At 41.2% G+C, this 27,578-nt stretch overlaps 2 long non-coding RNA genes across 4 annotated transcripts; one reads left to right on the top strand and one right to left on the bottom strand.

Annotated features, from left to right (window-relative positions):
* Positions 1–207: 207 nt before the first annotated feature.
* LOC147651634 (uncharacterized) lies at positions 208–12,028 on the top strand. Its single transcript, XR_015273749.1, has 3 exons — positions 208–281; positions 4,014–4,084; positions 6,247–12,028. It is a non-coding gene; the product is annotated as an uncharacterized LOC147651634 (long non-coding RNA).
* LOC111932765 (uncharacterized) lies at positions 4,872–27,578 on the bottom strand. 3 transcript variants are annotated; one of them, XR_015273745.1, is made up of 6 exons: positions 27,333–27,578; positions 25,116–25,203; positions 23,343–23,407; positions 22,306–22,400; positions 8,052–8,130; positions 4,872–6,834 (listed from the first exon to the last, which is right to left on the bottom strand). It is a non-coding gene; the product is annotated as an uncharacterized LOC111932765 (long non-coding RNA). The 3 variants fall into 3 exon arrangements; XR_015273744.1 differs by lacking the exons at positions 25,116–25,203; positions 27,333–27,578 and having other exon boundaries at positions 23,343–23,722; XR_015273743.1 differs by lacking the exons at positions 22,306–22,400; positions 25,116–25,203; positions 27,333–27,578 and having other exon boundaries at positions 23,343–23,723.

The raw sequence follows: 27,578 nt of genomic DNA, 5'->3' as shown, positions 1-27,578 counted from the left end.
ATCGTAAGCTGAGCCCACATTCCTCTCTGAGGAGCAAAGAGAAAAACTGAAGAGTAAAACAAAAATAAAATAAAAATCTGAGAAAAAATTAACTCCTTCCCCAGCAGCAGCAACTTCTCACAAGCATTTCACAGTCTCCTCTTAAGCTGATGGATCAGACTCAGCTGCATCTCAGCTGAAGTGGCTCAGGAAGGCATTCCAGCCTCCAGAGGACATCTGGGATTTATACCAGTGACTCTGCATGGATTTTACACAGCCTCTGAGATGCTGGGAAGCCTTGGGTAAGTCCTTTTTCCCCTTGCCAAATGAGGCACATGCTGGGTTATTAGTAGGCAAGGTGCAGGGCTCTGGTCACTGTAGGATCAGGGCATTTCTGTAGGATGCAGCACACAGAAATGCTCTCTGAAGCCTAAAAGGTGCAACAGGAGAGCTTGGGAGAGTCACAGGTGTCCTGCCAAGCAGAAGCAGAGACACCCCACCTCAGCATAGCTTGATACTAGCAGTCAACAGGGGCACTGCACTGCAAAAGTCTGGGATCCCATACTTCTTGAGGGTGGCCTTAGACTATAGTGAGTTTGCCCCAAAACTGCTAATATTTACAAGCAATCTTAAAGAAAACATTCTTTTCTTTACACTGCCATTTCTCAGCCAGTAAGCTGAGACTTCAGACTTTCCTTCCCAAGTCACAGGACAGGTGCTGTGTGAAACCCTGACCTCCTGGGTTCACTTGCACCCAGCTAGTCTGACCATGCAAGAAGAGTAGAATGGCAGGACCCTGCAGGAGACAATGAAAGCTTTGAGCTGAGCACCACTGGCTGCAGCTCTGCTGACTCCAGAGGGAACTTAGGACAATGGTATGAGCCTTATCCTCCTAGCCTTTGCCTGTGCTGCCATGGAAAGAGAAGCTATTTAATTCGGTTTTTTCTGGGCTGAGAAGGGATCAGTATGTCAACAGTCCTATACAAGAGGGAAAAAATGCAGTCTCAGTGGCTACCCCTGAACCCAACAGGGCCTTTAACTCTGTTCCCATAGCAATCCACAGTGCTAGACAATGAAGAATGATGGCTACCACCTTTTCCTTAGTCACTTTTCACATACCCTATTCAAGGTCCTGAGGCACTGGGAAGACTGAGCTCTTGCTCACTGCCTATCCAGCAGTAACACCTGGCAATAGTGAACAACTTTTCATATACATGATAGAATCATTTTAAGGAAAAAGAAAAACCCACTCTCATCTTCATCAGAAAGGAGATTCCAGCATACTCCATTTCCCCATCTTTGTAGACAAAGCTGCCCTTATGGGTTAACTTTACCTCCTCTTCACTCTCTTTTCCTCTTCCTCCCCTTTCTTTTTCAATTCTGTCTCCATTTTCTTTCTTCTTGCTAAAGGTTTCTTAATACCGATGCCTACTACTTTAGATTCAGATGGTCCACGTAGGTCCCTGTAAAACCAGATCTTTCTTCTTGGTGGGGGAGTGGACATCCAGGTTAGTACTCACCAAATCACATGAACTCAATTTACATTTTTGTCTTAGTCCTGCCTCAGTACAGAAAAAACACTGAACCAGCTCCAATCTAGCAACCACCTGAGCATGGCAAAAGCCATGCCCTTCCAAATGCCACTCTGAGCCCCCAAATGACTCTTGATCCCCCATATAACTGGAGTTAATTTTAAGAAGAAACTTTGCAATAGGAAGATGGGCTAAAATCGTTAAGGCCAGCTTTTCATACCTTGGTTCTGTGCCACTGTGAATGCAGTGAGGTCTGGAGCATGTTAGCAGGCACACTTCTGGGCTCAAAAGGATCCAAGATCGAAACACCTATATATGTAAGGAAGCCAATTTCCTGGCAAGAAAATAAAACTGATACAAAGCACACAAAGGACCCCAATATCAGCGAGAATGTCACCAGCAGTGCAATACATTAAAGAAGATCATTGCAACAAATCAAGTTCCTAAGCGTGACCTTTCCTTTCATGTAGAGAATGGACTGATTCGTTCCCCAAACAATGGAAAACTTTGTGGAGGCTCTGGAACAGATTGCTCTTTTTGCCTCCATTACTCACAGATCAGGCTTGCCACATTCAGCAACAAAGGCAAGGGCTAAAACTCATCTTATTCGTTGTCCACAATTTATGAAAAAAATAATCTAGCTCATAGGAAATGAGGTGCTTCAAGAATTTGCTGAAGTGAAAGCAATTCACTATCAGCATGGAGTCAGCTTCAATATGACTCATCTGATCTGTGCACTACTATGTTATGCTACATTGCTCCATCTAGGAATAATTGGGAAGACTTTCCCAGATTTTTTTACCACTAGGAAAAATGCACTGAGGCTGTGCTGTCTGTGCTATGCCTTGTGTCCCAGATGGCAGCAGGACACTGCCACTGCATTTTGTGGGCATGGGAAGGGCTGTTGTTTTACACATTACAGGCACTTCAGTGACACTGAGCAGTAGAGTCCTGTGTCCTGAGAGGAAAGCAAGATTTCTGCACACATAGCATTTCCTTCCATCCATGTCATACCCATTTTTGATGATTTTTTGTCTGCCACCACTTGGCACTGGTAAAGCATCATCTAAGCATGTAAAAGCAAAGGAAACATATGTAACCCATTCAGAACTGTCAGCATCTAACACTAATGCTTTCTGACTAACAGCTTTAGGAATCCTTCAAAAGGTCAGCAAATGGCTCAGAGCTGTCTGAAACTCCAAGAGAAATCTCTCCAAAGCCTAGCATACACACATCCCACCGGGATCCACATTTGACTCCCTCCCACCATGGAAGCTACAGCCACGTAGTGTGAACATGGCAGCCGGTGCTCTGCAAGGAGAGCCCACATCAGCTGTTCTGTGCAGATACTCCCACACCAAAAGGGATTTGTTTTCACAACACCATTCAGAGTGGGAGATTTCAGGCTCCCAAAGACCAACCCAGTCTGCATACTGTTTCAATAGCACTGGAGAGACTAAAGGAAGATCACCTATAAGACATTGCCAATTGCCCTTTCCCCAAATGATTTTAGTGGAATTTTGTGTCTAGGAGAAGCTGTACTTATAAAGAGATCATTCTTCAAACCGCTTAAGAAAAAGGCATAGAAAAATGGGATGTTCACTTTGATTAGAAGAATAAGTCTTTCAGAGACAAGTTCTCAGGCTCTTGGCATAATCCTAGCAAAAATTCCATGATAATCCATGTTTTTATTCAGAAGACCATTTTCATTGTTAATACATCAGACTTTGCTTTTATCTGACTTATGCTCAGTGATTATAACACAGACTCAGTGTTTGCATATGAAAGAGTAAGAAAGGAGTGAATGCTGTAGTCTGCAGAGGAAGATATGAGCATGGATGAATGTTTGCCTTGGTAAATAGTATTAGAAGTAATTATTTTTAAAAGTATTCAGGTGCATCTCATTTTGTTTCTGTGTAACTAAAAAGGAAGCAACTGATTTGCAACCTGGGATTTGAAAAAGCTGATAAAAAGCCAAAGAATAATTTTTGATGAAGTACTTGTTCAACAGCTGCAGCATCATCCAGTACCTATTGGGCAAGTGCCAGGCTACCTGCTCAATGTCTGGAGATTGATAAAGGTTCAGAATTTGATGAATGACAGATAAAGTAGACAAACAGGCCAAGGGATGATTTCCTTAAAATAAAAAAGTACAAGTTTTCAGTTAATTAAGACTGTGATCATCAGTCTGCGCTTTATTTATTTGTTATTTTAAGGTTTCTCTGAAAAAAAAACCAAAAAAGAAACGGTTCTGAAGGCATTCTGGCAAGTGCCCACTGATGGCTTTCTTGAAAAGAATTTGAATCCAAAGGGCTAAACTCTCAGCACCTCTCAATTTTTCTCCTGGAGAGCACCAGCACTACTTCATCAAACAAGCTGCTTGAATTTGCCAGTATTAACTCATTCTTTGCTTCTCTAATCTTTTTGTTTTCAGTATTGTCAAATAACATAGATGCAGAGAGAAAGATGTAGGATTCTAAAAGCCAGTTTCCTCTGTTACAGCACGTGTTATCCCTGGGGTCAAGGATTGTCTGAATCAATAACACACCAATCTCAGTAGCCCCATTTAAATGGTGAGTCAGTTCACATAATCCAACCACATGTCAGGTGAAAAAGAATGGTTTAGCAAACACTTTGCAGTCATCTGGTTTTTAGAACTTAGTAGTAAATTATTGGATATCAGTCTACTGTTGCAACTATATATCTTTACACAATAGCAATTTTTCTTACAGTTTTCTACTGCTCAGCTGCTTATTCAGTATTTTTATATACCCTATATTTATTTTCAAATACCATTTTAAAATTCTCACTGGAATTTTTCCATCTACAGAAGTTTTAAGGGACTAAGACAGTTCACAAGAACATTTCTCAGACAAGGAAAGCTGATACAAAGAGTTTTGCCATCCCAGTAATTCAGAGCAAAAAATGACATCTCTGGTCCAGTTCTAATTTACAAATAGCTTTTTCCTCCCAAGACAACTGCATTCAACTGTGCTGTCCTAGACATGCATGCTTCTGTTGGGCGTTTTAATACATACACTGGTTAAATTAAACAGAATTAATATATTAGCTATTTAGCACTCCATGCAAGAACACCTGGGAACTGTCAGGAGGGGACCTTGCACTGGAGAGGTCCCCCCCAAAACATCCTGCCCTCTAGCAGGAAAAAGGGGCCAAGAGCACCCATCAGGCACCTCCATCAGACACAAACCTGAATGGCCAAGCTCCCTGCCCCTGCTCTTGGACATGGCCACACTTATATACACCCACAGACAATCACTTAAAGAAGCTTTGTTGTTGCTCAAGTGAGGGGAATGTTAAAATTAGCGGCAGGTGGGGAAGGAAACACAAACAGAGATATTTGGCAGATAAACATTTATTCTAGAGAAAAGGCGAAACTCTCCTTAGTGGGCTAGGAGTCTTCTATAGAAAACAAACAGTCAATAAAAGAAATCTCAAAATATGTCTAAAGTAAAACAAAAAGAATTCCCTGATATCATGAAAGAGACATTGTCTAAAGCTACTTGTATAACTTCCTCTTTCATGGTTTTTTTTTTGGATTACACAGAAAAGATTGCCAATACTTCATTTAGATATTTGTTGATTACACAAATCCAGAAAAGCAGTTGGTGAACAGAATGACAATAACAAACACTTTTTTCAGAACATTCTATGTGTGGTATGGTTTTTAAGATTTCCTCAGTGATCACTCTGAGAAATACATGTAATTTGATTACCATTACCAATGCTCTAGGACAGAAAACCTTACACTTGCACCAGAGCAGCTCTGAGTCTATAGTCTTGGCCAGCACACACACATTTCAGACCTGGCCTTGAGCAGGCAGTGTGCTGTACCTGCATTGCTGGCAGAGAGCAGGCAGGAAAACAATTTCAGGGGAGAGCAGCACCAGCACCTGTGCTCAGGGCTGGGAGCGTTTGCTGCTTCCAAGGAGTGAATGGCACAGGGAGTCAGCTCTCCCATGGCACATTTTGTGTGAGGGCAGGCTTTCAAAAGGTGCCATACACATACTGCACACTTTCTGCCTACCTTGTGTGGTGTAGGAAAACCAAATTGTTTCTTAGAATTGAGGAAATGTAGCCAGCCACCATAGAGGGGCTTCATGCAAGTCAGTGCTGGCTCTCAAAACATGCTTTGTAGCACACCCCATAGGCACTGGACATCTGAAGAAGTGCTGCTTTTTACAGGGATTGTCTTAGCAGTTTCATGGGAAGGAGTAAGCTAAATTAATGCTGTGCTTTTTTTTCTAAGTAGCTGATTTTACAGGAACATGAAATGTCAGGGGAAGCAGTCAATGCCTAAGTTACTGCCTCCCTGTTGGAACTTACCAGCAATGGAATATATTGTGGCACCCTGTCTCAAGCAGGGGGATACCAAAACTGACATTAAATACAATGCAGCATCTGATGAATACTAGGTGAAACCTGGCACAAACATCAAACCATGAAATTTTTCAAAGTTGCACAGTAGAGATAAAATTTGCTATGAATGTTGTGTCTTTAGCATGGATATCTGTGAGTGTTGTTGCATTTGCACTCCAGGTAGGTCACTGCTGTCCTGATTTCCTGCTCATTTTCAGCATCTGTAAATCCTAGAGATTAGGAGCTGCCTGGTAAAGCTATGCTCTTACCTCTCAATTGGCTGCTGTGGAAACAGCAATTACAAGTTAAATTTCATCATGCTTAAAAGTAATCCTCTTTTTCCCTCTGATCTAAGGTTACCAGTCTTAAAAGAAGGCAGCAGCCAATTAGAAATGAAGGAAAGCAGAGCTTCAGGCTGGGACTTACACATGCACTCCACTCCTCCTTGCCCAGGCATTGCTTCTTGGCTCCAATGGCACCAAGAGCACCTTTGCTGGTGGCAAGGGTGGATTCACAGCTGAACCTCAAAAATTTTCCAGAACTCCCATATGGATCTGGACCTCCCTAATGGCCAGAAACTTTCAACAATGCAGTGAATTTCTGGGGGGAAAAAAAATGACAAATGAATGTCTCCATGGTGCTCCTGCTGTGGCAGGCAGAAGAGCAGAGCCACTTGAAGGAAGTGCAGCTTTCCCAAGGGACCAGCGAGGTGAACTGCTCCAAACCAAAGCAGCCCTCAGACAGTTCTGTATGGTCTGGTGCATCATCTTCAGCTTTGGTTTTCAAGTTAAAAAAACAAACCAATTCTCTCCCTTCTCCTGGTTACAAGCAGCAAAAGTGAAGGGCACAAATGCTTTGGTCTCTCATGTTAGCAGGCTGAGGAGACTCAGTTATGGCTTGAGATCTTGCAGTTCTCTTCTGCTCTTCCAGATACTTTTCTTTCCTAAAGCATCAAAAAACAAACTCGTAAATAGCTTCAAAGAACAAAACCATTTAAAACTGTAATTTATATTTGCATTTTGGTAAGTGCATGCATGCCCATTCCTTTGTTAATAGTATTTTATCTTTTATCATGTAAAGTTTTTGAAAATGAAATAGTAAATAGTTATTTCAGAAATATTTTTGTATGGAGCAGTCTGACAAAATATAGGGCTTCAGGCAGATATTCTGCATCCATCATGAAGAAATTTGAAGACTGGGAGAATTTCATATATTTGGAATCAGATCACTGAAGATGATTCTTGTTAGGCGTTTTTAGATGGAAATGCCTCTTGCTGCTTTATGTTTTCTGTCTGCATCTTTAGAAGAGCACTTTAGGAAAAAAAAATGTATATTACTTGCTAAACTTTAAGGAAGAGAACACAGGTGTTTCTTTGGACTGGTCCCAGAGAACAAAAAAATTGAGAACAAAACCCAAAAACCACTTCAGGTGAAAACTGAGCTCTTGAGAAGTTTGAGTGGTGGTGGGATTGCCATCTTACATTTAAAATAACAAATTACAAATCGTTATTTTTAACACCCTGGCAGCCAAACTAAGAACTAATATCATCAGTGGGAACCCAAGCAGAAAGAATAAGTGCTTAAACCGAGGTAACAAAGGCAGAATGAGGAATGAAGCCTCATGATTTTATGTTGGGTGCTAGATTGCAACTCGGCTGTTTGGAATGATATTTTCTTTTCCCTCTCTGCTAAAAACTTCTGTGTACAGTGCAGAGTCATGGCATTCCTAATGGCTGGACTACTTCTGACTTTTATGAGCTTTTCATGAGTATGAGAAAATTTTACTTCCTTGTTCTTATTCCTAAGGCATGTTTAAATATTATGGACTCAAAATTTAACTTTAAAACAAAAATATGAAGTTGTCTCAGTCCTTACAACTTCACTTCTTTACTAGAAGTGTTACATTTGCAAATTTGCCCTGTAAAAGACAAAATGGCATTAAAAACTATCACCAGTATGTATATATGGTATAAATTATTGAACAAAATCTCCCTGCTTTATCAATATCAAGAACCAGCTTGAAGAACAGAACAGGAGGTATATAAAATTCTCTCTTTACAGACTGTGTGGCACCAAAATGTCCTACTGCTTTTCAGAAGCTACCCACATCATTTAATCTCCACATCACTGAGAAAAAGACATAATCTGATATTTGCTTACTTGTGCATCCTGGTTTGTTGACTCTTCTCCAGCTAGACAAAACCAAGGATGAACACATTTCACATGTGAGTTTCATGCTCTGCAAGGAATGAAAGGTCAAAGGGTAGCAGGCAAAAGCTATTTGCCATTCAGTTCTAATTTCCCTCATAAATTATTAAACAATCCCTTATGCATTTCCATCTTTGATAGTCTTGTGGTATAAAGTGTAAGTCAATGGATAAGCTAATTGCAATAAGCAGAAGTGGTATTTAATGCACTGGACACTTTCAACAGCAAAGTAGTTCTAATTAGTGTTTCTAACTGATGTGACAGCAGTTTACAGAGCACCAAAATAGTTCCTCATTTGTCAAGTGGGTCCGAAGCTTATGGCAGCTTTCTGATCATCTCCCTTGCCGCAGGACCTGAAAGCACCTTCAAAAAGCTTTCTCTCATTGATCTTTAGTCAGATGCTGACTGAAAGGCACACAGCTTTGCCAGAAAGAAGATAGATAGATAGATGCTGTACCAGCATGAAAATGTCACTTACTTAATGAAAAAGGGTACCTGTTCCTAGCCCCTCTGTATGCATGTATGTGCACACACAAACATACAGAGCCCAACCCCAGAGAGGCAGTGAAAAGGGGCATTTCTATTCAGTTAAGCATTTGACATGAGTGTAAAGTGCTGTATGCATCAACTTACCACATCAGATCATAAGGCATATCCTTATATATACACAAATGCAGAGATTTTCAAAATTTCATTAAGTAAGCTCTTCCCTTCAGATTTTTCATGATTAGGCATGCAGTGCATCAAGTGAACTACATCATTAATTTCAAAATATCACAGTTTACTTTCCTTGTCTATGATTTCTTCTACTCTATCGATAGTTCAGCTATCATGCTGTTCTCTGAGGGCTGAGGGAGTAAATGATGGCATGTCAGGTAAAGAGCAAGTATTTGCTGAATACAGTGTCAAGAAAGTTCAGAACAGTTTTCTCTTTGTTGCACTTGTTTTATAGCCATCATTAAATTAAATATTGTGGTTAGTTATGGGATAAACTATGACATTTTCCTACATACCTCAGACAGCACTTAAAAGGGGCCATAAAAGCATTTATGATACTTTAAAAATAGTTTTTAAATTCACTGCCAAGCATGTTTGTCAAAAGCCACTCTTTACTGAAACACATGCACTACATAGCAGGAGCTGTGCTGATCCTTTAAGAAGCAGCATTATTTGATGGTACCATGTGTGTACCACAGCCTTACTTGGATGCTGGAGATGCAGCACTCCCTGTGATGAGTGTTCCAAACATCTCCAGAATTTCCCAAAATGAGAAGAGGATGCACAAAGAATTGTAACAAAACAGCTGAGTGGTACACACATCCAGGCTGTCCATCTCTGCAGTGCCTGCACCGCTGGCTTCTGACCAGGCACCTTGGGTTCTGGAGTTGTTCTGGCCATCAAACCTCCTGTGCATCCTTGCCCTGATGCCTTCCACCAGAAGCCCTTCTTTGCTGGATCTCTTGGGAGCAGTGCTGAAAAGCCAGCAGATATTTCAGGAGTGCTAAGCAGAACCTCCACCAGACCATTAAGGGAGATTTAGAACTACTTTTGGCTCTGTGCCTTATTGAGGGATAGCCTGTTCCACTGTTCAGCCTATGTACCTCCTTAAAAAAAAGCTAAATTGAAAGTGCATTATTTGTACCAAATTGGGTACAAACCAGTAAAAAAGAAATACTAATGGAAAAGATTTTGTAGTTATTCTTTTCCTTGAGAAAGAAAAGAGATCTTCACTACACATTTCATATCCAGATTGAACCCTGAAAAGGGCAACTACTCCTTTCAGAGACTTAGAATCTAGAAATGGAGAACTAAAGAAACAAAGAAACCCTGCATTTTATTTCAGCACACCCAGTAGTTTTACATCAGCATTTTTTCAGTCCCAAAGTCATGGTGTTATAAGGAGCTTTTTGGCTGATGTCAACACTCCTTTCTCTCCCAAGGCTTATACCCAGCCTGAAAAAAACCAAAACAAAAACCCAAACAAAATCCATTGCTACTATGAAGGGCTTTGAAGCAAGCACGATGACCAGCTGAGAATTAGGCCCACTGCTGTAGTAGGTGATCACTTCCTCCCTCTAAAGTCTATCTCTGTAGATATTCCATAGTTTTTAAATGCTCAGTTTGACCAGCTGAAGCCACAGTGTCCTTTTAAGTCAATCACAGAGGCTGCTACTCACACATCTCTCCTCTTGCAGGAGGCCACAGCTCATAAAAGTGTGTGGAAGGCGGTATCACTTAGTGTAGCACAGGCAATTAGGAATATGGAAGGGACTGGGTCAGAACACCAGTCAGAAATAATAGAGAGGATGCACTAATTGGAGAAGCTTTTTATTTTATTAGTGCTTCCATGTCAAATTAGTCAAATGTCTTAGGCACTTACTGAGAGGGTGAGCTATGAATGCTGTGTGCCTGCCCAGCACAGAGCCATGTGCAGCCTCCCATCTCACTACCTGCTTTTCCTCTTCTCTGCTTTCTGGCCTCAGGAGCCTGCCTCTCATGCAGTGCCTGTCTGCATCAGCCTGGTCACCTTTCAAAGCAGATGACCTGGTTCACACATGCAAACAATACTTGACTCATTGAGCCAAATCTTAGGTACCAAACCCCACTGGCTTTACAGTCTGGCTTTGCTGCAGTGCAAGGGAGGCAGTGCATCCTTAAATCCATAGTGCTGCAAAATCTGCCCATCCTTTCAACCTTCTACGATAAAAGACAAAATCAGTGAAATACTTCAATAAATTACAGTAGCCAAATTACAAGGCAAAAACCTGGTCTGAGCCAAGTGAGTGTGGAAACACCTAAACCACAGCACAGGTTCCTGAAAGAGGCAGATGAGCTAGAGGTGTAGTCTGTGGTTTACCAATACAGAATTTGCATTTGCACTGGTTTGTTCTAATTTAAGGCATTTTCACGCTGGCTTTCAGGCTAGGCAGAGGATTATCAGTGCCCCGTCTTCCCTTTGAAATTATCATACCAATTTTCTGAAAAATGATCCAGAATACTAGGCAGCTTTGTTTAGATTAAAAAACATTGCTGGAAAACTTGCTTTTGCATGGGAGTGCACTCTCTGCTGCTTCTGCTTTGAAAAGCAGATAGATTATGGGTGATGCAACAGGAGAGCCTGTTTCAGTTTCCACTGCTCTTGTTTATCATTTCCAAAAAGGCCTTGCATCCCACAGGACAGAAGCAGCCAAAGCATCATAGTTTTACTGCAGTTTACAATAGTGTCCTGGAGAGACCCCTGTGTCATGGGGTCCCTCATAGAAGCACTGCTACATAACTTTTGTCTCGCATGCTTTGAAAACTATTACTCTGTTTAGGTCTCTGACCTCTCTTCCAAGTCCCAGTCCTAATTATTGCTCTTGTATTTTCATTTCTGTTATTTGATCTACTTAGTGACTTTTTTCTCTGATGCCATTTTGTGTTGCTCTAGCAAGCCTTCCTATCCTTTTATCAACTAATGTCCTATACTTTCACACTAATTTTTTACTAAACAATAGCTCTCCAGTTTCTTTTGTAGGTCTAGATCTGTTATGAATATTAATAGCTTCTTGCAGGCTCTATTTGTGGGAGAGTGCTGGTCTTTGATCTGTGGCTTTTTCTTGAATACACTAGCATCTCTGCAATTGGGTTTTGGGTCCCTTTTATGTTTCCCTACCAGATTCCTTTCTTCGTTTCCATCTTTTGCTTTTATTGCAGTGTGTTGGAAGCTGTGGAAGACCTTTAAGCATTTTTCTTTATTAAGTAAGCCCTCTTATACTGGCACAGTCTATGGCGATTTCAGCCCTCAGTGTGGACTATTTCTGTACATTCCCTAAAGGCACCAAGCCATTCAGGTGGGAGCATGTAATTTGTTTTGTACTGTAGAATTCCTGCCATGCCTATATGTATTTAGACTACAGGCAAACCAATAAAGTTGTCATAGAAACAAAGCATTTCATGAATAAATCAATTCATAACAAACTTGTAAACTTCGAAGAATCCACTGTGCTTTAACAACACATCTATTATATACAAACACTAATCATGTTTGTAATGAATAACGTGCATACTCTGCACTTGTCCATTTTTTCAGTCCTGTTGGGCATCTTATAAATATTAAGTCTCTCCTGTATGTTGTGCATGTCTCCACAGCAAGAAAAGACGGAATTGGATACTTGCATGATAATGTATCAGCAGGAATTTTTCTATTACTTTTTTGATGTGTGAGGCGGAGGTTCAGTAAACTCTGAATGCCTTTTTTACATGCCAGAGAGGATTGAAAGTATCAGTGCAGTAATTCTTTTTCTAGTCACAGACAACTTAATAGGACTTCATCCACTCTTCCTATAATTATAAAAAAGCCCAGACGATGAGAGCCTGATAAAAGAAGCAGATAATATTGCTGAGAGCTGATAATACAAGCATAAGTTCACAGGCTGAGAAAATCCTACCTTCTTTTACTCCAGTTTGGTCTCACTGAAATACATGCACCTGTGGTGGAAATGCTGCCAGACTTCTCATAATACAGTATTGAAACTTCACTTTGCACATCATGCTTTCACTGGCACCTAGATGAAATGGGTGCAAAATACTACCTGACTGACACAGCACCCTGTTTGCCTGCATGGGAAGGGCCAGGCCAAACAGGACAGAGATTTTTTTGGAGTCTCAGTCTATCAGTTCAAATATTTCAAATGAATTGTCATGCAGTGAGGTAGTACTTGCTGCCAGTTGCACATGTGTTGGAACTCTCAGCTACCAATGCAAAGCCAAAGGAGAGATTTTCAAGTACACCTGTGAGAAACATGCCAACAAACAAGGTGAAGGAAAAGGAGCACATGACACAGGGGAATAAAAGAAATAGCACATTATTCAAGAAAAATAGTTAGCATTCAAACTCAGAGGCTGGGTGTCTCGCCAGTGATATACACACATGATTAAAACTTGGTCCATACAAGGACAGCCTTATGGAGCCCACCCACAGGGGCTCCCAAAGGCCAGAGCAGGTCCCCCCCACAGCACCAGACCTTATTTTCAATCTCTGCAAAGGAAGGGAAACCTGTGGTTTCTGTTACAGTGAAACACCTTTCTGCCTTCTCCATGCAATAGCACTTGTGGAAAAAGATATGGATAATAGTTGTAAGTATCTCTGCCAGAAAACACGTTCCTGAGCAACAAATTGCTAACAAATTGGTAGCAAGATATGTTATATATGGCACATGAATCTGCCAGATGCAAGGTGGAGTCCCAATCTACTGATCCCAGTAATTAAGCAGTAGGTTATTAGTTTAATTTTGTTCTATAACCCATTTATATTATGTAGACTTGATCACAAATACCCTTAACTGTATAGCTACATTTCACTTCAAGGAGTTACTCTGAAGCAGCAAGGGAAACAAATTGGAGCAATATATTTTATAACTACAAGTTCAAAAATGTCTCCTTTCTTTGGAAGTAATTGAAGTGCCTTTTCTAGTTCTCTGGAATATTCATTATTTGCCTTGCAGTTAAGAAAATGTCAAGTATTTATTTTATTATATCTTGGCTATTTACAGGAGACAAAGAAGCTTTCTAAAAAGAAAACTTCAAAACACATTTAGGTGGCCTGTTTCTCTGAAGAGTTTTCCCCTATTCACAATTATCAGGCTGCAAATAAAGAACTTGTCTCACAGACATATGCTGCAGGATGGGCATTTTTTGTGCTGCCTATGCACAAGACCAAAGCTCTCACTGAGTTAGTGCTGACCAGGAATATGCTATAGGAATCATAGCTCGAAAGCAGAAGTCATCTGCTTTCAAATTCAGAGCCTTCTTTTAACTATGTATTTTACAGATATGTTATTTCCACAGAACAATAAATTACCCAGTAATTACGTTCATTTATGGAATCAAATCAAGGCTGTCAACATTTATGCTGGGTAATGTTCTTCACAAACAATCCTCTCTCCTGGCTCCTCTGATTATTTTATGATTCCTCTTGCTTCTTGTCAGTACAGATTAAAGGTAACACATACAGCTGGGAACAAACATAATTTTCCAGCAATAGCATTTTGTTTTCCTTAATAATTAACAAGTGCTGCTGACTAACCTTCCAGTATAAAATGTGCACCTTATCGAAAGGGAGCGGACACAGGTTAGAACAGCTCACTTGGGATATCAAAATAAGAAGTGTGATTAAAGCATTAAAGATTTAGAGGTTGACGTTAAGGGATGAAAGGTGGAATTACTGTAAATATAAAACTGTTCAGCATTAAATGGAATGTGTTACACTTGAAACAGTCCTTCAAAGTGCTAACATTTCGGCATTAATTATTAATAGAAACTGACAGCTCATTTTTAATTTGAGCCTAATGACAAGGTTCCTTAAGAGATAAATACAACACAGTGGCTCAGAGGGTTTGTGGATCTTTTGAAAGGCTCTCTAGGTTGTCTAGACCTTAATCTGAAAATTCCTCATAAAATAACAGTCTGTCCACAGAGGTAAAAGGAAAAACCCAACGATTCAGTGAGTGCCAGCCTGCTCTCTCTTTGGGGACACGTGCCCCACATCAACAGAGTGCCACTGGCAGCACCCCCCACTCTGCTACACATCCAGATGGACATGGAGGAAGTCTCAAGAGTGCACCACCAGCCTTTCATCACCCCTTCCCCACCAGACAAGCTTTGGAAAATGTGTTTAGTTTTCTGAGTGCTTTTCTTACCAGACCACAAACATCATGTTCCCCCATCACTAATCACTTAATGTCTTTTGAGCAACTACCCATCTCCTTTTTCTGTTTGTCATAATTTTGAGTTATATCCTAAAAACAATGAGTTTTAGGACCCAGTTCTGATCCCAGCTCAGTCTCCATTACTCAGGAGTAAAGTCACTGCCATCAGTGATTAGGAGCACAAGACACACACCAAAAAGAAAGTACGGGACCACAGGTCAGCCAGGCAGAAGGACCTTTGCTAAAAACTCCTGGTTTTGCATCACCTTCATTGTTCTGAATAAACTTTTGAAGCATCAGCTATCATTAAAAATACCATTGTTATATTTCTGCTATTGAAACTTGAATTATGATACTCAATGAAAAAAAACCCATTTTAGATCTGAAATAGGATCTATTCAACAATATCTATATTACATAAAGCATATTATATCTTTTGTTAGTAGAAATATTTGTAGTAGCACTCAGCTGCTCCTTTGGGACACTACAACTCTCCTAGGAGTGTGAAGTTCTAAATAATCCATCAGAATGAGGGTCAAACGTAGCTCATTAGCTTTGGCAGGTGTAAAGACTCGTGAGTGACAGTGCACTTCCTTCCAGCCATGCAAACAAACTGCAGCAAGGAGGCTGAGTGAAGATACATTGCCATTGCATTCCTACAAGGGAGGTGGGAAATGGGGGAGATGGAAAGAAAGTAAATGGGGAAAGTAGAGGGCAAAATAAAAAGAAAGGAAACAAATACCCCATGTTTTAGGATATGGCTGAGAAAAATTTGCAGAAGAAAGCAGAAGGAACATGCTGATAGTTTTATCTGCTCTTACTGACACATTCAGAATTCCTCAGGGGCTGGAAAGAAACGAGGCAGTTTGCAAGCTGGGCTTTCACTGTGCACAGGCCTGTCTCACAATATGATAGGAATTAACTTGTGTCTACAAAAAGGCAATATTTGGCAAAGAAGGGCACTGAGGCCACGAGGCTGTCAAATTAAAGGACATTCAGAGAAGAAAAGCACTCATATACTGATTTAATTCGAGCATCAGGATAGAGGAAGGGTAAATAAGGGTAATAATGAAGAAGAGAAATCATTGCTTGAGAATACACTGATTTCACTGCGAAGCCTGCTGACATGAATATTTTTGGGCTTGGCTCTTCTGTTTACTCTGTGCTTTTGTTTTGCTTCAAAGGAATTTGTGCTAGAAGTAGCATGTTAGGAGGATCAAAGTAACAAGATGACTTTTGGGAAAAACATTTATATAAAACACTCAGAACTTGACTTCTGGTGCTATCTTGGAGTTAGTGTTCACTGAGATCTTTTTGGCACACACAGTTCCTATAGCTTATAGGAAATCTGATGAAGTCAGGTGTGTTCCCTATTAGTAGAAAACAATCTAACCCTACCTGCTCATGGTAATGTGCAAGTATTGTACCCAGAGTAATTAAAAATAACATTTGGAAAGTGAGTGGTTTTGGTTTTGTTAAGCTGTCTTACGGAAATTTTGCATGATCTATAACTAAACACCTGTATTCTGGTAAGTGGAAGAGCTGAGCTAAGAAAAGCTTTTCAGTTTATATACAAAATAAAATTGCTAAATTCACCTAAATGAACCATTTGAAGCAAATTGCTTTCCCAGTACTACTCAGGACTATTTGCCATTTAGGAGTTGTTAGAGAAGTATGAAATATACCTAATGAAATACACAGCCATACAAAAGTCAAGGCTTTTTTTATAAGTCATTCTTTAATGAAAGATGAGGCATTTTCTTGTAAAAGTGTTGCCAGTGTGTATATTTCTAAAGCATATTAAGAAATGTACAATCAGAAGCAGCATGCTGTTCTACCTTCTGCTCATTTCCTTGAAAAAGTTCCTGTCACAAATAGAAATGGTATCTGAAAAGACCCAGCGAGTGCATCTTTTCTAGGAAAAAGAAAAGATTTCCTCTTCATTTGAAGATTTGATTCCAGGGATGACAAGGCAGTTTGCAATTTCAGCATGTCTCCTGATTTTTGTAAAAGAAAGGAACAACAGCTTCAAAGGCCCAGCTCCCAAGTATGAACCCCTTTTGTAAATTTATCTCTTGATTTCTAAATATCTGCTTTAATAAGCTGGTGTCAATATGTACATTACACTTGTGCATATGAGGGTCACATATAGGTCTGATTGTTGTCCTGACAGCCTCATCCCATTCCAGCTTTCCCAGAGCCCTCTGGATTCCCTCATCATGTTTTACAAACACACCCCAATCACAAACACAAACTGCATCCTGGGACCCTGCTTCCTGCATGCCAGCACAAGGCAGCTCCCCTACCAAAGGGGAACACCCATATTCTGTGCCATGTTTGGAGGCTGCTCATACAACAGCATGTGTCAGTATTTTCACTAGCTACAAGACAGGATTTAATCTGTAGTCTCTGGCCTCAACAGATGCACACCACACAGAAAAAGCTGTAAGGTAATACCTACACATACTTTGAGGCTGCACAGCCTTCTTCTGCACCAAGTGTACACATCCCATTTTATGACATTTCAAATAAGGGCAGCAAGTGTGGATATTGCACATGTCTTACTACATCAGAGCCCTGTGACATCCTCTTGAGGACTTTCAAGCTAGCAATGTATGCTGTACATTATCTGCCTTGCATGCAGGCAAGAAAGGGTTCCATATCTCTCACCTCTCCTTCCCTCTTCCTAACCTCACAAACAGCTCAACTGAACATCTATAAAAAACAATAAGGTGACTTCAAACAGAAAAAAAGAAATCACAAACTCTGCTTTCAGTGATTGCAACAAACCTTGGCTGGCAGAGACTTGAGCTCCTTCCTGACTTCACCACCATACAGGACAGATTACCACTAGCAAATCTCATATACGCTTACAGGGTAATGCCTCATGCCAAGGTTTTAGAAGACAGCAGCAGCTCTAAGCTCATGAACCAAAGTATTTTATTTTTCTAACAATATATTCATCAATAAAACAAATGTGAAGGGTCATTCTAAAAGCAAAAAGCATTGTGTCAAGATTTCTCATTATTTTGCAGTGAGATCCTCTCCTGTGTTTGGCTTTTTCCTTCTGTGTCTGCAGTGGCTTTCCAAAAGAGGTAAAAGGGTCTCAAAAACTATCTCCTGGCTCGCACTCCACAGTCCCCACTCAAGACCAGCCCTTCAGCCAGCACAAACCTGAGCTACAGCCCCTGCTGTGCTGCAGATGGGGCTTTGGCTCCTGCACTTCGGTGCATGATAGCCCTTTCCAGTACACAATGCTTTATGGAGGCAGCATTGATGCAAACATGACTCCTTGCCCTTTTGAAGGGCAATCTGACACCAATAATTTATACACCTGAAGGAACCATGCTGAAATGGCACCAGGACATTTGTTTGTTATTGTTTCATCTTGTCAAGATTGAAAGATTAGAAGGTGTGCATTTTTGAAGTGGCACACAAAGGGTGGAGTAGTGGGAGTTTAGGAGGCTCTGCCAAGAAGGAATAATGCAAACTGCACGTTTGGAGCTCTTGGCAATAGGCCCTGCAAGTCTCTAGGAAGCAGCGAGACATGGGGAGCGAGGAGGAGATGAAACCAAAGCAAACAAGACAAGTCTAAGCCCTGGAGACCAGCAGGGAGGGGCACCAGGCATTAGCCTGGCAGGAAAGTCAAGAAGCTAAGTTCATCTGCAGTGTTGAAGGACAAGGGAACATCAATGGGAGATGTCCTGGGGACAGCTGAAGGGCTAAAATTTGGGGGTAAAAAATAAATTGAGATAGGACCTATCAAATAGGTGCAGAGGTTAAATCACATTAGAGGAGCTGGTAAGGAGAAAAATGGTCTTGTAAACCACTAGAATCAATAAAACAGAGCTGAGGAGGAAAGATGCTGCTTATAGCAACGCTGACTGAAAAAAAATGAATGGGACAATGAAAACCAAGGTAGAGCTAAGTAAATGTGAATCCCTGCATAAACTGGAAATCCTAGTACATATCTTCTTGAAGAACTGAGACAAAAGTCAGCTCAGCTAGTGTAAACTGGCACAGCTCCACTGAGAGCCAAGGGTACCTTTCCCACCACTGAGAAAACCTCAGCAATGCCTTTAGACTTTTTCAGGCTCCTTGTGCACTGTCCCCCAGTACTTTACTAATTATATCACATACGTGCAGGCACACAAGGCTAACAGAGCTGTCTTACCACCAACCTTAACAAGTGTCCATAAATTGTATTTGAGATGGCTAGTAGAAGTGGCATGAAAATATGAATATTGACTTTTATCCATTACTGACAGATGCTCCCATAGAGAAAAAACTAAGAAGGCTTACTGTGTAATTGTTCAACACAATGATTTACTGTGCAATCCTGCAAAGCTTATCATGTAACTCATTGCAAAACTCCCTGATTTACTGTGAACACAGCAGAGCTTATCACAATGCTTCTGTGGAAAAGACTTGGCACCAGCTTGGGATAGGGTTTCACAGACCATTAACGATGACTGACAGGTTCATTTCAAATGAGTTATAAAAGTTCACTGTACAAAATCATCATGCTTTGTGATATTCAGATATTTTAACTTCAGTGCTGTATAAATACTCCTTTCCACCAAGAAATTACAGAACAAGCACATATGAGATTGGCTTGGTTTACATCTCTCTCGTGTTTTATATATTATCATTAGAGTCAACCTTCACCTTTCCATGGTCTATACATGAAAAATGGAAACACTTCACTTTTTCTTCAGATTGGACTGGGTGAGATATGTACAACCCTTCAACTCAATTATGAAAAGTTAAATGCTCTCAGCTTAGGTAAAATATTTTCAAAATCATAAATCTGCATTTTTGAAGGCTGGGAGACATGTCTATAAAACACTAAGCGTGCATCTGACACGTCAGATAAAGCCCAGCAAAAAAATAATGTAAAAGCCACTTAGCCAAATGTTTGCCTGGTTTCCTTTTTGCTTGGCTGGGCACATTAAACTTGAACAAATAGGACAAACATCTGTTTTTTGTGGAATTCCTATGCTTGAGGCAGTCCTGACAAAACTGGAATCAGGTATTGGCTGCTGCAGGTAAGTGGGGAGACACCATCAGGTTTGTGTGGCTCTGAACCAGTGCCATGCTAGAGCCACACAGAAATAGCAAGTCTGCCTTGCTATACAAAGGCCTGAAAAGGAACAGATTAAAATGCCACTTGAATTACATGGAAAGCATGTTGAAAGTTTAATGCAAAACTGAAGAGGTCACCCAGAAGGTACCACCAGTTCAGGCCTGTCAAATGCACTATCAAATCTTGCATACAGCACAAGACTGACTACTTGCTGAAGCACTTTGCACAAGCCAACAGCAATTTTAAACATCCATTTCCCCCTTCCCCATTTTCTAAACAGTAACCTGGGCTTTAAAAAGATCAAGTCTTCATGTCACATGGCCACACTACAAATTGCACATTATTCTACAGTGGGAAAGCTCACGCATTAATCTTGTTATCATGAGTAAAGGGAAGATCAGGAAATGCTTAATGCCCAATTTATTTACAACAGCCCAGTGCATGTCATTGTATAGCACAGACAGGTGATCTTTCCTTGCATTGTTCAAATAGGTGGATGCTTGCTTTCCTTATACTGGACAAGAGCCAAACCTGCTGTAGCCTTCAGAGGCTTTCAGTGCACACTGTAAAGATGCCCAGCTCAGTCCCCAGTGTATCAGGGCAGGCTGCCTTTCCCACTCCTGCCAGGGCTCAGAGCAGCCTTACAGGAAGCAAAACACAACCCCTGAGAACAAATCAGACATCCCAACAAGATGGGCCTGTAGAAATCTCCCCCTCTTAAACTCTGTTTGGTGCTGATACGAAAAAGATAAAAGTGTGTCTCTGCTGCCATAGCTGTGACCATTCATATTCAGTCAGGTGCGGACTTGGTAAATGGATACAGGCTGTAAAAACTGCAGCTGAAAATGGCATCTGGATGCATCTCATGCATTTGGATGCATCTCAAACTACTCTGTGCTTCTGTAGAAGGGTTTGTTCAGGTAGCCCCATTAACAGCCCACAGCTCTTTAGGCAGTGGGATAAGAGGAAGAGCAAAAGCACGCTCATGGTATGGACACTCACACAGGACCATAGCAAAGAGGAGCTTTCCTTTACAAACAAGCTGAATTCACTACTAAGGTGTTTTTGGATCACACTGTGTTAGCCACAACCACAAGAGGAATCTAAAAGCAATCTGTTTCTAAAAAAAAACCCACCCAGTTTTCATTGTTTCTGTTGCAAAAAAGCAGTTAAACACATTTGCACTATTACAAGCAAAGAACACTGAACCAGCATAGCCACAGAACTGCATCAGCTTTCTTTTTTCAATGAATCAGTGATTTACTTCCATTATTTACACTGGAAAACAGCAGGATTTCCAACTTCTGCAATTAATTTTCAATACTGTAGAAGACTGAGCACCTGATTCACTGACTACAAAGGGAACCAAAGTGCATGTTTCAGTTTAAGCATGTGACAAACTGTTTCAAGCAACCAGGGCCAAGGAAGTGTGCAGTGGTATCTGCTGTAGGTGCTTCCACAGCACCATTTTCCTCCTCATCTGCTAACATGAATCAGTGCTATCTTGCCACTGGACTGGCTGACCTATTAAAAATGTATCTGGACATACAGCTGTACCCTGTGATATACAGTTAGCTCTGTTCCGTCAGATTGATTTAGAGAAAGGAATATGCTTATCTGGAAAGGTAAAAATCACAAGGCAGAAAAGGAACAGCTGGCAAGTCTTAAAGACAAAGGGGAGGCTCTCTTCAGACACTTTTCTTGTATAATTTATGCTGTAGACATTTTACTCTGTCTAATTGCCCCATTTCAATATAATGTCAGTTAATCAATGACTTCTGCATAGCATGGAGGTGAACCCTGGATGCAGAACAAATGCATAAATTTGGTCTGCCTTTTTGCAGGCTCTACTTACAGAGCCTCATCTTTTGCATTTGCTTTCTGGAATTGAAATTTCTTCTCTTTTGACTCATCCCCAGCAAACACCCACGCTCTCCCTCTTTTGAGTCACAGTGTTTTTGTATTTTTAAATCATGATTACACTTCTGTAAAATGTAGATTTTTGAAGTACCTCACCACTGCTTTTTACTACTGTTGTTTTATTATTCTGCTATTTTTATTTGGAAGGTCTGCTTCTCAAACCTCTCCAGGTGGTAAGATCCCAGATATATCATGAAACAAACATTGTGACTTTTTGCCTTGCTTCTAAAGTCTTGATTTCATGCCTTTCTTTCCCTTACTCAATATATTCAACTATACTTTTAAAATGAGAATATATTATCCCAAGTACTTGGAGGGACCCACAGGTTTTTTTAATCTTCTAGGCTAATCTATGTAGAGCAGTTGGAAACAAAAAACATTCAGAGATTATGCCAATCAAACCCCACATGTAAAGGATCTGATTTGGCAGCTGCTTCAGTCTACAACTCTGTGGGTGAAGCCCATATTGTTCTATTACTTTCACACTAATAGTACATTTAAACAGACACACATCCAAATACACTTGTAGATATCCTGGAGGAGAACCCTGCACCTATCCCAGAGAAGCAGGCTCTTTCTTCTTCTTCAAACTTGCCGTATCTGAATCTGGAAAAATAAGTAGAGAATGTTTCATATTTTTTTTAAGGAAAACTGGAAACCCTGCCCAAGCAGTAACTTAACTGAGTGTAAGGCTCAAAACCTTTAGGCAGTTACACTCTGTAATCCTGGATAAGCCTTGTATGGAGTTGGACAAAAATAGAGGGAAACCATTAAAGTGACACTGTTTTCCATATTTTTTTCTAAATGGTGGAGAAATGCAACATAAGGTGCTTTATTTAGCCCATTTCTTTAAATGGCCTACATGTGTAAGCTGTTCTGCTAAATGTATGAAACAACGCCCCAGGTTTCTTAAGAGCTGGATGTTTGTTGAGGAGGTATTTTGGAGAATTCTAACTTGATTCATTCTGCTGCAAATAACAGTAGTTCTTCTCTTGAAGCAATCCATGCAATTTGGAGATACTCATTGTCTAACCCTCTGTCCCAAAAAAAGAAAACTAAGACAAACCCTCCAGCTTCTTCCCAGCTCCCAGCCACCACCACCCCAAATATTTTACCATGGCCTGCACAAAACACATGCATACCAGAAGGCTTGTGTTTTGATTTACAAAGTTCTTGAACAGTAGCTTGGCTTTGCACAGAATAGGTAGACACAAGATCAGGCAGGTGAGCAAGCACCAATTACCACAGAAACCTGCTGGCTGCACAGGACATCAAGGGAGAGCGCAGCCTCAGCTGCAGCTGTGTCAGCTCAGCTTCCACCAGCTGCATCCCTGCAGGAGCTGCATCCCTGTCCCCATGTCTCTGAGGAGAAGTCTGGAACACTAGGTCTGAAAAGCTATTGCAGAACAACTGCTCTAACATATTAAATCTAGCTATTTTTTTATTCTCCTCAGAAATCTTGCCTTTCTGATAAGAAATATGTTATAGAGAAATGGGGCAGGGCAGGTTCCTCCAGCTTAAGTAAACTTTATTAAAGCATTTACTTACCTCAATTAACCCACATCTTCTTCTAGTGGGACAGAGAGGCAGGATCAGGACCAGCCACAAAACAGCTGATGGGGAGAGCAGGGCAGCCTCAAGTCCCAGCATCAGATACACTCTTAGCAACAACACAGGCCTGGGGGCCAAGCTTAGGGGATGTTCTGCAGGTCAGGGTCAAAACCAGATACCCTCTAGAGACTGCCAGCCAGATCCATGCTGCCAGGACAGCTGTCACCCAGCCTGGAGGACCATACCCAGGCCAGTCCACTTCAGCAGGGTGACAGGCCAGGAGCTGGACACCAGCAGCCCTACAGTGCTATCAACAAACAGGGGGCTGTGAAGGGCTGAGCTGAAATTCTGAGACCCTGGAGGGAGTGGAATACCCCAGGTGAGGCTGGTCAGGGGCATTAATATCTATCAGTGCCTCAGGGCACCTGACACCTCATTTATTGTTCAATTAATTTCTGTGCACATTTACAGAAAAGTGGGGGGTTAGACTGCATTATACAATGTGCTTAAAAGCAAAAAAAAAAAAAAAAAAAACCAAAACAAATAAAATAACCAAACAAAAAAACCCACCAAAGCAAACCCCAGCTACCCTAGTGAAAATATTGAGTGAGACTTCTATTAAAAATGCCAGCTGTGATATGGAGCCTCAGAAGAGATATGAAGTTTTATTCAGCATTTCCTAGTTGAACTCAAGATTCTGCTTGGGGAGCTACAGTAGTACACAATCAAAACCTTCTCTTATTTACCACAAAGTCTACTGCATTGTATCACACTGTTCCTGGTATAGAAATTATTTAATATAATTTTTTAGTTGCAAATTACAGCTAAAAATTTTCCATATGCTTTATTCAATACATATTGAAATCTCATGTTAATTGTTCCAAAATAGGTGGAATTTGTCATCAAAGAACAGATCAAGATCCCACTAACTTAAAACAGCCTTTTTCTTCTGCCTGAAAAGAGTAGGACTACCTGGGGATATTTTTTTCTTTTGCCAAAAGAGAGAATGAGACCGATGAGAGTTTGGCTCATCAGGAAGATGTATAATGTATTTTATCTTCAGTTTTTGAGAAAACCCTGTGTCAGAAACGTGTGTTGTAGGTGGAATAAATTCACTGCTGTATAAAATTAGAAATCATTCTGAGATCACATGTAAAACAAACATGGTCAACAATAAGGTTGTTTTAAAAGCTATTTGATTTGTGGTAATATTCTTCTTCTAATACACTACTGTTAGTATTTTATTGATCTCAAAGTTCTTGGTTTTTCAAAGGCTCTGATTAAAATTTTGTCTAAATATAAGAAAAAAAATCTATTGTACCAATTATATGAGCAATCTGATGTCTGTACTGTGTGCCGCTTTACAGGACAAAACAGTAGCAAAAGGAAATAAAAGCCAGTGTCAATCTTCAATGAAATTAACACAATTTAAAGCTGCTCCAGGCAAAACAATGAAATCTGTAATTTATCAGCACTGGATAACATCACCAGGAGAATTATTTAATGATTAACTACAGTGGGCTGGAGCCTGAGGTGAGGTGTATTGGCTTACGGCTGCTCTTGGAGTGTGCCCTGCCTCAGAGCAGAAACACTGGCCACTGCCACTGGAGAATAAAGCCCAGCAGGGCTGTCCTGCTGCCTGGGACACGGCCAGGGTGAGGGGAATATGGAGCTACACCAGCTTTACAAGTGTAGGAGTGCTCTGGACTGGCAATGAAAGCACTGATGCATTGGAACAGCTTTAAATGCAAAACCAATAAAACCACTCACCATGGGAAGGGCAGAAGCTGCTCTGTCACTGATGCAGATTTTATCATTGACCCTTGTAGAAACAAGATTTCACACCAAGTATTTTTCGCTATAAAGAATTGAAAAGGGGAAGGAGTTTCATGTTAGTATTTAATATTGTAACTTAAGTACTGGCAAATTACATTTCTGCGCTTCGTGGAAGCAATCTGCTTCTGTGACTAAACAGATTTTTGTGTCAGAGCTTAATGATGGGGCTCAGAGTGACCAGGGGAAGCCATGGGGAGAGGTGCCACGTTTATCAGCCTCCCACGGGGTGCAGAAACACACAGCATTCCAGAATGGGGGTAAAACAACCTGTCTGTACCCTAGAAATAAGGAAAAGGGGACTAACTATCAAGCTACTGGAATCACAGAGAGGCCAAACTGACGTAACCAAGAGCAGACAGCCTTGGGAGTGACCTAATACGGTTTGTGAGCACACTTGCACCTCTCATCCTTGCACACAGCTGGGTTGCTCAGCTTTGGTGACAATTCCTGGCTGTTCCACTCCCAGCCTCTCCCTGCACATTTCACAGCACCAGCACGGGCAGGCTGAGCCAGCCCAGCAGTGCAGGGTGCCTGTGGTCAGCACCCTGCAGGGCCACCCGTGTCCTGTCCACCCCCAGCACGGCCTCAAATGTTCAAAGAGAGGGCACAGCTCAGCTGGGCAAGGCTGACAGGTCCGTCCCAGCAGCGCCCCTGCTCCTGGGGGCAGCCAGGGGATCCCTGTGCACCTGGAAGAGATGAATTCCAAGCAGTACTTGGGAAAGTCAAAGAGCTGTTGGCTTTTCCATGTGGCTGAACAGCTCCCAGAGGAAGTCTGAGCTCCAGACTTGGCCCTGGCCCTGCCGCTGTTTCTTGGCTCTTGCCCAGGGCTGCTGGCCTGGTCCTGGCACCTCTCAGCTTTAGGACAGGGATTCTGATTGTAGGAGTGTGAGAGACTCCACTAGGACAGAGCCAGAAAGCTTTGGAGTGAGTGTATTTCCTCTCCTGGGAGCAGTACTCCATGAAGCTAGGCCTCTGCATGGCTTTCTATAGCCAATGAGCAAGGAAGACACCTAATTCCTTTTATTGTGTTTTGTAGCCTGAAGACAGTGAAAGTGTTGAGACAGAAATATCCTAGATCAACTTCTCCATCATGGTAATCAAATAGTGCATGGGCTGTTGATTTAATAATGCATTTTTGCTATAGAGATGCTAAGAGTGTGCAAAGTATCTTCATTTTTAAGTATTATAGTCATTGCAATCCATTGGGACATTAGCTATGTGTTACCTTTGTCATTTTGTGTCTGAGTCTTTCACATTTGTCATTTTTATGCACTCTCCAAAATGTCTTCAGACTAGCAGATCCTTTTTCATTGTAACTTCTGGGATGTAGAACAAATGAGAACAAAGTTCTCATTGCTACAATTAACAAAAGTAAGGCTGTGTGTCTCCAAAAGACAACTGTCAGTAATATCTATACACAGATTGTACTATTCTTCCTCTAAGCTTTGCTGCTGATTAAAAGGGTGGGTTTTCTCCTGAAGAATATGTTGTTTTTCTAGTTTGCTATTAGCCTCTGCAAATGACTGTGTGATGCAGTTTTGCGTCTCCAAGCCTACAGTAAATGAGAAACATTTTGTAGAATTTTCTTTTGCTCTTGAATTTTTCAACATGCACATGGGATAAGAATGTAACAAGACTCCAATAGAATTTTATAATTGGATCAAAACACAGTTCACCCACATATGAGCTGGATTGGTTGTGATAGATGTCAGGAGAAATTCTAAGGCAATACTAAAATTCTTTTATTCCATAACTGCCAAATAAAATAGTACTAAAAGCCCGTGAGCAAAAGCCTCCTGGTTTGGCTGGGTTTAAATAGGAAAAGAGTAATCAGATAGTGGATGAGGCATCAGTAAAATCAAATTATGTGAAGCCAAATGATACAATTGCCATACCACCCTTCCTACTCCATTTCTGTTACAGTTCTGAACGCATTAATCATGGCTAGATCATTTGCACCTTGAATCCAAACCAGGTATGCTATCCCATCTTTGGGAATGACTAAAGGCTGAAACCCCTATCAGTGCGTGTAATATCTCCTTGCAGCTCCTCTGGCTGATATTAAGACCTCATCAGATCTGGTCAGCCACCCAGATGGGAATGTGAATGTCTTTCTGGGTTATTTACACTAAAGCTGAAATTCTAACTTGCCTGCTTCCAAGAAGAGGCAGCGATGTTTCTTCAGGGCTCTACAGGCTGGTGCCCGGCCCCACCCGTCCGGCCTGAAGGGTCCTACCGGCCCCACACGGCAAAGCTGAAGCTTCCAGGGACCCCCTTCATCAGCCCTGCCCCACGGCAAAGCTGAAGCTTCCAGGGACCCCCTTCATCAGCCCTGCCCCATGGCCGGGCTGCTGCACAGCCCCGGAGCTGCCTCCTGTCCTCCTGGCACCAGAGCTC

This window comes from Cyanistes caeruleus, chromosome 9, assembly GCF_971803275.1.
Source record: "Cyanistes caeruleus chromosome 9, bCyaCae1.hap1.1, whole genome shotgun sequence".
In the NCBI taxonomy this organism is placed as follows: Eukaryota; Metazoa; Chordata; class Aves; order Passeriformes; family Paridae; genus Cyanistes; species Cyanistes caeruleus.
This window is presented reverse-complemented; position numbering and strand designations above follow the sequence as displayed.